Below are 9,167 nucleotides of genomic sequence, written 5' to 3'. Positions count from 1 at the left end.
TCTAGAACCCTAGTAGCTCATGTCTAATTGACACCGCGCTTTGCAACGAAAAGGAAAGCTACGCTGTGGGTTATTTCCTGTTTGACACCAGATGGGTTAGCTATGTGTAAAGGAAAAAAGCCATGAGCCGCCAGTTTCCGAAGCCTGGCTGCCTTTGTTTAGTCCTTTTCTGAGCAGGGCAGAAGGAGACACATGAGCTATGTGGCCCTGAAAGAAGCTCAGGGCCTCTCTGAGTCTCACTGGGGCACCTAGGTGTGCAGATGGGTGTGGTCACAGCTTCCCACACCTCATGGAGGGGTTTTGTCGTTGTTGTTTGCTTTTATAAGAGGAAACAAGTGTCTAGCAATCCTAGCTACTCAGGAGGCTGAGATCTGAGGATCAAGGTTTAAAGCCAGCCCTAGCAGGAAAGTCTGAGAAACTCTTCATCCCCAATTAACCAGCAAAACAAAAGAAAGAAAGAAAGAAAAAAACACATAGAGAAGTGGCACTGTGGTGGGCTGGGAATATGGCCTAGTGGCAAGAGTGCTTGCCTTGTATATATGAAGCCCAGGGTTTGATTCCCCAGTGCCACATATATAGAAAATGGCCAGAAGTGGCGCTGTGGCTCAAGTGGCAGAGTGCTAGCTTTGAGCAAAAAGAAGCCAGGGACAGTGCTCAGGCCCTGAGTCCAAGCTCCAGGACTGGCCAAAAAAAAAAGAAGGAGGAGGAGGAGGAGGAAGAAGGAAGGAAGGAAGGAAGGAAGGAAGGAAGGAAGGAAGGAAGGAAGGAAGGAAGGAAGGAAGGAAGGAAGGAAGGGAGGAAGGGAAGGAAGGGAAGGAAGGAAAGAAAGAGGAAATAAACACACTAGTCTCCAAGTGAAGCAAGTCTGCTTAGCAGTTCTTTGCTTCATGTATCAATAAATGGGCATTTAGCTGATATATGACTGTTAACAAAGGGAGATGGAGAGACAGTAGAGACCAAGTCTGTGAATACTGTTTATGTTCTGGATACATTGTATATTGCTTATATGTCTACCTGACCTAGACAAGGGATAGAAAAACAGGTCGTAAGATATCACAAGAAATGTACACACTGCCCTACTATGTAACTGCACCCTCTTTGCACAACACCTTGTAAAAAAAATTTATGTTCAATTAATACAAAAAAATAAATGGGCATTTAGGATTTGGTTCTGAAAACAAAGGAATTCCATAGGAGGGACTCTGCTGGCTTAGTCATTCCCTCATTCATTATCGACTTAGCATTCACCAGTATTGTAGGCATTAATTATTCTAGGTTCTCAGCAGGTAGCAAGCAGCTGGCAAAGAAAGAACCTTTTCTGAAAAGGAAACAGATGGTAGACAAGGAAACACAGTGATAAAATCCGCCAAGCACCAGGGATCCACACTTGTAATCCTAGCTGCTCTGCAGGCTGAGATCCAGAGGATTGCAGTTTGAGGCAGGCTAGGTAAAAAGGTCAGCATGACATTTGCCTCCAATATAGCCAGAAAAAAAGCAGGTTTAAGTCTGCCGCTAAGGGGCTGGGAATGTGACTTAGTGGTAGAGCGCTTGCCTAGCATGCGTGAAGCCATGGGTTCAATTCCTCAGCACCACATAAGCAGAAAAAGCCAGAAGTGGCGCTGTGGCTCAAGTGGTAGCCTGCTAACCTTGAGCAAAAGGAGCTCAGGGACAGTACCCAGGACTGGCTAAATAAATAAATAAAATAAAATAAGGGCTATGAAGCCCACAGAATACTATAATGAGCACTGGACACTTCTTTGGACAGAATATTCAGGAAGGTTTCTTTTGAGTGACTCCACATTAACTCTGCATGAGGCCAAAGGAACCATCATGACAGGTGCTTAGCTGTATGGGCTACTTTAACCTGGAGGAAAACCACAAAGTGCTTGTTCATTCACTGAGATCGTTCAGAAGGACTCAAGGAAGGGATCTTGGTGGCTGGTAACCACCCATCCAAAAGTCACTTCCTTTCATCAATAAAGTCGGACTGCTGAGGACAGCCCACCTCCCAAAATGGTCACAAGCAAGAAATGACAGTAGCAGAGGCCCAGAAGCTCATGCCTATAATCCTAGCGATTCAGGAGGCTGAGAGGCTGAGATCTGAGGACTGAAGTTTGAGCCCCCCCCCAGGGGCTGAACATTTATAAGACTCTTGTCTCCAATTAGTCAATAGACAGGAGATATAGGTCAAGTGGTAGAGCTCCAGCCCTGAGCAAAAAAGCCAAGTGAGAGCTTGAGGGCCATCAGTTCAAGCCCCAGCATCAGTACTAAAATGAAAGAGAGAAAGAAAGAAAGAGAGAAAGAAAGAAAGAGAAAGAGAGAGAGGAAGGGAGGGAGGTAGGAAGGAAGAGAGAGAGCAAGAAAGGAGAAAGAAAGAGAAGCAGGGGGCTGGGAATGTGGCCTAGTGGCAAGAGCGCTTGCCTCCTACACATGAAGCTCTCCATTCGATTCCCCAGCACCATATATACGGAAAACGGCCAGAAGGGGCGCTGTGGCTCAGGTGGCAGAGTGCTAGCCTTGAGCGGGAAGAAGCCAGGGACAGTGCTCAGGCCCTGAGTCCAAGGCCCAGGACTGGCCAAAAAAAAAAAAAAAAAAAAAAAAAAAGAGAAGGAGGGAGGAAGGGAGGGTAGGAAGGATTATCAGCAGAATAGCACCGAAAGAACACAGCAAGGAAGCACAAACCTGCACCCCGCAACCCCCCTGCCACCCTCCTGCCCTCTCCTAACCTTATGGCCTGGGGCCCAGCTCTGAACCTCAGAGATGGAAGGGAGGATGGGCAGCCTAGCTCCCAAGGCCTCTAGCAGATCTTCAATTACACAATCCTGTCATGTCATAGCCAGGTTTCCTTATCTGAGTGGCTGATGAGTCAGGGGGTGGTTTTCTGTCACAACTCTAAACTGGAGAGAGTTCTAGTTAAGCAGGAAATGGGGGTGCTAATGAAGAAACTGGCCAGTCTTGCTATTTCTGTGGCACCTTCCTTACAACGGCATGGAGGGACTGAGCACTCTGGAAGCAATGCTCCTGGTGAACTGACCCCCCCCCCCCCCGCTCAGTTCCCCACCCTCCCCAGGTCTCTCTGGCAGGCTCCTTCCGTGTGGCATTACACACTGTCAAGCCCCATGGTCCAGCCTCTCACTTCCTGTTGCTAGTTTCTTGGGTTGTTGTTTTTTGGTTATTGTTTTTTTGGTTGGTAGTGGGGCCTGAACTTGGGGCCTGGGTGCTGTCCCTAAGCTCTTTTACTCAAGGCTGGCGCTCTACCACTGAGCCACAGCACCACTTCTGGTTTTCTGGTGGTTAATTGGAGATAAAGAGTCCTGCCCAGGCTGGCTTTGAGCTGTGATCTTCAGATCTCAGCCTCCTGAGTAGCTAGGATTACAGGTGCGAGCCACCAGCACCCAGTTCCTGTTGCTAGTTTTCTCTATAGAGTTCACACCACTTAGGGGCCAATCTGGCCTCCCCAGAAGGACCTCAGTCCATGTGAATTTCTGTGTGCAGTGGTTCTCAGAACCCTCCCCCTGCTCCTTATCAGCAGTGCCATTGACAATATAAAGAGAGTACTTGAGTCCTAGCCCCCATTTAGCGACTCAGACTTGGGGTGAGGGAAAGGTTAACAAGACAGCAATGGTAGAGTCTGGTTCAGTCAACTTTATGTAATGGACAGCACATGAATCTCAGGGAACTTCAAGGCACAAAGGGTCAGGGTTTCTTGGGGACAATCCTTCATTGCTGTTCGGCTGTTGTAGAACACTTCATATCATCTCTGGCATCTAACCCTCCAAGTGCCAGTTGTAACTTCCCCATTGTAAACATTGAAAACATCTCAAGACATTGCCAAATATCCCCCCACCCCACACAGAGGGAGAGGGGCAAAACCACACCACCGGGTAAGCCACAGGTGGGATGCACACAGCTTAGTCATACAGAGACTAAGAGCCAGCCCACTGCTACTTGGCTCTTCTGCCTCTAAGTAGGAGTCCTGGGACACAGAGAAGAGTCAGTCCCTGAAGAAAGGCCATAACCATCTCCTGACCTTCTGCCTCGAGCAGAGAAGGGTCATGAAGAGTTGCACCAGTGTCTGACAAGAAAAGTCAAGCCCAACACAACCAGCAGTTAGTTTGGCCATTTTAAGAACCGAGTGTAATGGATGCATAAGGACAGTAAGTCATCTTTTGAAAGGCTGCTAGATCTCACCAGTTATCCTTTTTTTTTTTTTTTTTTTTTTTGCCAGTCCTGGGGCTTGGACTCGGCCTGAGCACTGTCCCTGGCTTCTTCTTGCTCAAGGCTAGCACTCTGCCACAGCGCCACTTCTGGCCATTTTCTGTATATGTGGTGCTGGGGAATCGAACCCAGGGCCTCTTGCCACTAGGCCATATCCCCAGCCCCTCACCAGTTATTCTTGAGGTCATACTCTTAAAATAGTGAGATTCATAATGAAAATCAATCATACACAGCAAGAAACAAATCCTGACCATAACTGGGTTACATTTTATAATTCTGAGGGAACTGAAAAGAACAGTTTAATTTACAACCTATGTGTCTCCTCCCTACCTCTATTTAGAGGCAACTAAGTCAAGAATAAAGATACTCTATTAGTAGGTTTAGCCAGCTGAGGCTTTGTTTCTGCTTTTAATGATATAAATATCCAGGAGATTACTAGGCAAGGATACCAGATAAGATCTGACCAGCCACTCACTGACGTGGTGGGTTGAACTGTAGCAAATAAGAACACACCAATTTTTTTAGTCTCTTGGCAACCAATTTTATTATGTTTTGACCAGGCAGCTGATATGACTCTGTGTGAATTAACCAATGAAGTTATGATAAAAACAAGATTAGTGACTGTGAATATGGTTTTTCTAGTGTCAGTGAGAGAAAGTATGTTTATTTTCAAGGCTGCCTAATTAAATGGGTAGAAATAACTTAAATAATCATCCGCATCATCATAATATTAATATTAAAGCAATATCCACTGGTCCTAAAATGACAGTTCTGGCTCTATTACTGGAGAATCATAGCCCAGACCAGACTGGGCATAAGTTGAGATCCTACCCCAAAAATAACTAAGTCATAAAAGGGTTAGAGGTGTGCTCAAGTGGTAAAGTAACCTTCCTAGCACATTTGAGGCCCAGAGTTCAACACCTAACACCATCCAAAAAAAAAGGTAGATACATGCATAGTCACAAAAATGAACAGGAACTCACCATTCTTTGGACATTATCATGATTAATGCATAAACATGACCTCTGACTAAGGCTAGTTACAGTGGGGTTTTGGAGCTAGGCATGGTAGTTCATACCTCTAATCCTAATCTTGGGAGGCAAAGACAGGAGGATCATAAATTAGAGGCCAGTCTTGGCTCCATAACAATTCTAAAGCAGTCTATATTAGTAAGAGCCTGTCTAGAAAATGCATTTTGAATAAATAGAAAATATTTTTGATAAAATATATCCCAGTATTGCAAGGAATATCTCTTAAGTTTCAGGAAAATTCAGTGTTTATCTGATATAAAAACTTGATCTTTTTTATTTGCTAAGTCTGGTACCTTACCTCTACCTTCAAATTGGAATTTCACTTTTTTATGGCTGGACTGGAGTTTGAGCTCAGGGCCTCAAACTTGCTAGAGAGAGGTTCTACCATTTGAACCACAACTCCAGCGCCTCTTTGCCTTGCTTACCTTTGAGAAAGGGTTTGAAAAACTTTTCTGCCCAAGCTAGCTTTGAACTGTGATCCTTCAGCTCTTGGCCTCCTTAGTAGCTAGGATTATAGGCACAAGCCATGCCTGATGCAGAATTTCACTTTTTTTCTTTTTTTTTTTTTGCCAGTCCTAGGCCTTGGACTCGGCCTGAGCACTGTCCCTGGCTTCTTTTTGCTCAAGGCTAGCACTCTGCCACTTGAGTCACAGCGCCACTTCTGGCCGTTTTCTGAATATGTGGTGCTGGGGAATTGAACCCAGGGCCTCCTGTATACGAGGCAAGCGCTCTTGCCACTAGGCTATATCCCCAGCCCCCAGAATTTCACTTTTAAGAATCAGAAGTTCAAGGTACAAATTGGCCCAGGTGGAAATCAATGACAGAAGAATGGATGTGGTATACACATACAAACACACACCAAGTAGACTTTTACTCAGCCATAAAGAAGGAAATTGTGTTGTTTTCAGGATAGTGAATGGAATGGGAGCTCAACTGGTTAAGTGAAATGAGCCAGTCCCACAAAGACAAGTACCACATGCTTTATCTCATCTGTGAAATGGAGAAAAAGAAAAAGAACAGAAGGAAAAGGAGTTTAGCAATGTGGAAAGAGAAGAGAAAGGGAGAGAAGGAGGGGAATAAGCGAGAGAGGGAGTAAATATGATAAAACTACATCATATGATTGCAAAGAAATAAAAAGTGTTATAGAAAATTTTTAATTGAAGAAATGTGTCGAGTCAGCATGAATAGATAGCATATGTTTGGCATGTGCAAGGCCCTGGGTTCAACACCCTGCACTGGAAAGAAAAGCAGGCAGTGTTCCATAAACAAGGGTAGTAGGAAGAAGTGGCACTAAGAAGGAAGACTTCTCAAAAGCAAGATACAAAGGCAAAAAAAAAAAAAAAAAAAAAAAAAACAGACAAAAGCAAAACTTTCATACTCTCCTTGAGTAAGGGAGGCATGGAATTCTCCCTGGCAGTAAGGAACATGCAGATGTTTCAGGGAAATACAGAGGTTGCTAGACCTGGATCATAGAAGGAAAAGAATATAGTACTGGCACTGTACCACGGCTCTGGGAGGCCAGGAGAAGCCAGAGGCTCCCTGCTCCGCAAGCCTCACCACAGGGACACACAGTTAATTACAAACCCTCCCTCTCCGCCTCCAATTCAGAGCTCACGTCCACTCCCAAGGTAATCAGCTAGAGGGAAACAAGATCATAAACTCAAATTTCCTGACCAGGAGGCCAAGGAGCCAATGTAGTCCTAGCAAATCCACAGGAGGCATGGAAGGGAAAGCTGTGGAGGGGAAAATTTACTCCTTTCCAAGGAGTCTCACTTTAGCAATGGCAAGACAACCTTGCTCCTGCGTGGCCAGGGGCAGGGGTGGCTCAGACTTTCAAACCTTCAAGTCCTGTTCTGTGTTTCAGGGAATTTTAAATCTACTGTGACTTATTAGGAAAAAAGGATCGCGTACATCTCCCATAGATGTCAAAATAATTCATATTTTCAAGAGAGATTATAGCCAGAACATGTTCCGAGATAAGTTTAACTAATAAAGGGAGATGAGTTTCATTTTAAAGTAACATAGAATGTGAGTTAATGTGCTTTCTAGATGGAATTAACTGCACTCTCACGAAGGATTCCCATAATTCCTCATTAATAGGAAAAACCCACTCAACTGGGGCCAAGCAAGAGAAGCCAGACAGAGCGGCCTATGTCGGGACTCGCTAAGAGAAATCAAATGTATAGATTAGATGTTTCCAATGATGACAGTAAGTCTGGGTTGATCCATGAACTTACTGCATGCTCAGCAAGGACAATGCAATGAACACTTATTAATGAGCACTGAGACATGTTGCAAGATAACACTCAAAAATAAACTGAGATCTTGTTCCGTCTCCAGGATGTTACAATCTAGTTGTGGAAATGAGGCTGACATACACAGAAACGGTCAACAGGTTGAAGGTATTTGCGTAACTAAGTGCCAAGGGGTGGCAATTTCTGTTAGAAGCCACAGAAAGATTAATTCACTGTGGTATACAATATTCATCAAGAAATTAATACCATTAGCCAGGCACAGTAGTTCATGCCTGTAATCCTACCTTCTCAGGAGGATGAGCTCTGAGGATCAAGGTTTGAAGCCAGCCCAAGCAGACAAACCTGAGAAACTCTTATCCCCAATGAACCAGTAAAAGCCCAGAAGTAGAGGTGTGCCTCCAAGCAGCAGAATCTTGAGTGAAAAGCTAAGCAAGAGCTTAAGGCCCTGAGTTCAAGTCCTAGCATTGATGCATATGTAAAGAAAGAAAGAGAGAGAAAGGAAAGAAGAAAGAAAGAAAGAAAGAAGAAAGAGAGAGAAGGAGGGAGGGAGAGAAGGAAGGAAAGAAGGAAGGAAATGAGAGAGGAAGGGAGGGAGGAAGTAAATTTGTGTCTTCTTGAATTTCCAATAAACCGGTTTTCCCTACACCAGTGGAGGAGGCCAACACACAGGAGACAGGCACACTGTCCAGGCTACCGAGCAGAGGGCTGCCCACGCAGCCCTCACCCTCTCTCTATACTTAACTTTTCTCATTCCAGGAGGATCATTATCCTAGGGGAACTAGGAAGAAGGAAGGGTCTTAGAAGATGGTTTACAGGTAGACATTCTTTCTTTAGGGAAAATAGGGAAATAAATAGCAAAGTGATTCTTAATGGCTCAATCTCCCATCCCATGTTCATTCCTTCGACATATACTTTTTGAGTCCTTTGTGTATGTCTCAGAAACCATCTCATGTGCTCTGGGCATCACAGACAACCAGGCAAATTCCTGGTCCTCGTGGAGCTTATAGTCTACCAGTGCGAGCCGAATTGTGTATGTGTGTACAAAGACAGGCTAGAAATACTTCAACAAAAAGCAAGCCAATATAAGGGCAAAAAATTCTGGAAGGGATGAAAGATGCGCTATTAGGTGGAATAGTCAAAGAGGCCTCTCTGCAACTTGACTTTGGACTGAATGGAATGGATGAAGGAAGAAGGCGCCAGGCAGAGGACATGCCCAGGTGCAGCTGGCGTGGAGCAAGTCTAGGGAAGAGTGACAGGGTTAAAGCCCCTCACCCTGGAAGGGCCTCAGAGACCATCAGAGTGAGTGACATGGTGCTCCCTGGTTGCTGGGCTGAGTGGGTCCTTGGGAAACACTGGCAGGTGTCCCAGGTCTCCATGGGAGCAGGGGAACAGGGTGAAGTGGTCATCAGCTTTGATATATTCTCTAGGTAGAAGCCATGACATTTGCTGAGGGATTACTCAGCAGAGGCTAGGAGAAAGAAGAGAATCAAAGGCAATTCCAGGGTGTGGACTCGGTGCGCCTCCCAGATGATTAAAAATTGCCACTCACTAAGGAGGGGAAGGCAAAGGGAAAAGGCAGGCTCCAAGGAGGGAAAGTCAGAAGTCTGTCTCCCAAAGGCTATTTCCCACTTCAGGACTCTCACGTCTGTTCTAAGACCAAAGC

General features: G+C 45.2%; 1 long non-coding RNA gene across 1 annotated transcript; it reads left to right on the top strand.

The window, feature by feature from the left end:
• The first annotated feature begins 4,126 nt into the window (after nt 1-4,126).
• Nucleotides 4,127-5,401, top strand: LOC125340758. The gene is made up of 2 exons (XR_007208815.1): nt 4,127-4,193; nt 4,391-5,401. It is a non-coding gene; the product is annotated as an uncharacterized LOC125340758 (long non-coding RNA).
• The last annotated feature ends 3,766 nt before the right edge of the window (nt 5,402-9,167 follow it).

The sequence above is a fragment of the Perognathus longimembris genome, chromosome 23 (genome assembly GCF_023159225.1).
Source record: "Perognathus longimembris pacificus isolate PPM17 chromosome 23, ASM2315922v1, whole genome shotgun sequence".
Lineage (NCBI taxonomy): Eukaryota > Metazoa > Chordata > Mammalia > Rodentia > Heteromyidae > Perognathus > Perognathus longimembris.
The sequence above is the reverse complement of the archived record's forward strand: the minus strand, read 5'-3'. Positions and strand labels throughout refer to the sequence as shown.